This window comes from Pistacia vera, unplaced genomic scaffold, assembly GCF_008641045.1.
Source record: "Pistacia vera cultivar Batoury unplaced genomic scaffold, PisVer_v2 Contig475, whole genome shotgun sequence".
Classification (NCBI taxonomy): domain Eukaryota; kingdom Viridiplantae; phylum Streptophyta; class Magnoliopsida; order Sapindales; family Anacardiaceae; genus Pistacia; species Pistacia vera.
In genome coordinates, this window is record NW_022196307.1 from 367530 (window position 1) to 370147 (window position 2618).

The 2618-nt window shown below is 32.4% G+C and overlaps 1 long non-coding RNA gene across 1 annotated transcript; it reads left to right on the forward strand.

Moving 5' to 3' along the window:
• Positions 1–815: 815 nt before the first annotated feature.
• LOC116146234 lies at positions 816–1860 on the forward strand. The gene is made up of 3 exons (XR_004130480.1): positions 816–906; positions 1034–1156; positions 1317–1860. It is a non-coding gene; the product is annotated as an uncharacterized LOC116146234 (long non-coding RNA).
• The last annotated feature ends 758 nt before the right edge of the window (positions 1861–2618 follow it).

Below are 2618 nucleotides of genomic sequence, written 5' to 3' on the forward strand. Positions count from 1 at the left end.
CACCATTGCGTTGTGAACACTGAAAGGCTCCATCAACTCGCCCTGGTTTTTCCCTTGCAATTGTTATCTAATGCTGTTGGATGTGAACTGGACTACGTAATGTGGCCACAAGGAATCTTATATAATCTAGTATGTATAAGATTATAGAGGGGAGAAGAAGATATTATAGTTATGCCACATCTTCATCAGATACTGTGCTAGATGTTCATTGCCTTGAAGGAACTGAACTGATTCTGGAGCTTTACTTTTTCTCAGGTTCAAAGCATAATATTGTTAATGAAGAAAAGAATCTCGCATACATAATCTAATTAATTCAATATCTTTTTCTAGATGCAGAACTTAGTGACGTCTTGCTGTTGATTGAACCCTGACTCTTCCACCAACTGGCACGAAGATAATACACTTGATGCTTAAGGGCATGTAGCAATGTCCTGATTCAAGAACTTGTCTTTTTCAGGCTGTAGATTACAAATATATAATTGTTAGTATAGAACAAATTTGTTTATATATATATAATCATTTATTTTCAACTCTGTCTCTTCTAACAACTGGCTGCCTTTTGACAGAAGGCTGCAGGAATCTATGGATAAATGCAGAATATTGAATCAGGTACTATGCCAATAATACCACCTCATGCCCTTTTTGCGGGTCGTATAAATGTAAGTGAATTAATAACAGGAAAAAGCTCAAGGATGTATATCAGGCATAAGTTCCCTTGCCACCATTATTTCACCATTGATATTTAGTCCTCTGACAGGTAAGTGAAGGAATTGAAAACTTTCTAGTTTTACAAGGCATGAGATTAATTAATTAAATTCTGGTTTTGTCTATCCACCTCTCTTCCTTTCTGATGGGGCACCAATTTATTACCCGGGGTTCAGTTTTATGGGCATTGGGCTCGCATTGGTATGAACTCTCTTCATAGATTAATAGAACTTAATCTGACACATTGTTGACCACCATATTATTCTTACTATGAAACTGTTTTTTCTTTCTCATGGAGCTAATACCAGAAAACCTGTGTTTTACGCAGATGATTGCATTCATACAAAGTCTTATGATAAGGATGCTCCTTCAACTTCCAAATCACAAAATCAGTACTGCACGTGGCCGAGGCCTAGTTCTCTGAAGCTTATGATCTACTCTAATGTAAAAGGTGATTCTCGCTAGCCTTCACTTAAGCTGCGGGGGCAATGTTGCTTTATAGGTACACATGCAGAAAAGAAATCTAAGAAAGATCTTGCTGGAGTTACTGGGAATTCAAGATCAGCTAATGACAGAAAAGTTTATCCTTTGCTTTATAGGTTGCTTTATAGGTTGCTTCCATTAGGAAGAAGAAAAAGTTAAGTAACTACAAATTATGCGGTCATGAGAGTAGTCAGTATTCGCTGGCATGAAGGAACTGCTCTGTTTCAGTAACTTTAGTCTTTCTCAGGTTCATTATTTGAACTTCATATACTAAATTGCAGCATATTAACATATTGGTTTTTTGTTTGTGCTATAGGATTTGGAACATTGCAGAGTCTCCTCAATTAAAGTGATTAAAATCAGAAATTTTTTCATGGTAAAGATTCCTAACCGCTAGCTTATTTGTCTTCACATAATAACATTGCAAGGTTTTCTCACATTGAGATCTGGTGTCACTGTCTTTGTTTCATTTCATCTCTCAGTTGAAACAATAATCTCTCCAACTTTTGCTACTTATCTCAGTCAACAGTTTTTTTTTTTTTTTTCACATCATTATATGCTTAAATTTGTTAGGGACTGATTTTCTAATAACTTTTTGTTAGAGCGATTATATCATTGTACTGTTTTGATTTATAGTGAAAAATCTCTGTCATACTATTACCGTGGATGTAGCCCACACAGGTAAACCACGTAAATCATTATGTCTCATTTACTTTTATTTGTTTTCTTTATTTTCTTTGCTTATATATGGTTGATTGTTTATCAAGCCAATTGATCTAGGGGCTGACTATGTCGTTTCCTTTTAAAGCTCAAGTTAATGATTATAATAATGAAATTCCAAACCAATACGATACATTTGGGTAAGCAATACAAAAGAAAGTTTAGGAAAGAAATAGTTGAAGTCAACAAATTGGTAGTCACTCAACAATATATATAACAAAGTTTACATACACGAAATCATATTCCTTTATAATACTAATTAAATTCTTGTAATATGAAAGTTAGTATACAAGTATAATATCAATCCATTAGTTAATTTTCATCTTCTTTGTTGAATTATTAAATGGTAATCCAAGTTATGGGGGTAAAGATTTAAAAAAATAAAAAATGATTAAAGGAGCACTGTAAAAAATTAAAAGCAAATTTAAAAAGGTGCACTGCCCATTAAGCTCGGCCCTTGTTATATATATATATATACTATTAATCAACTAAAAATTCATCGTATTTTACCAATCTAATTAATTGAATATAAAATAAATCCGGTAAATATTCATTAAAGCATTAATTTAAATCCATTGTACTTATGTACTTAATTAAATAACATTCATGGTATATAATTACATTAATTTAATTAAATGTAATCAACCAAAAAATTTGCGTGCATAGTTTAATTGAATTAAATGTATTCATTGTACTTGATATTTTTAATT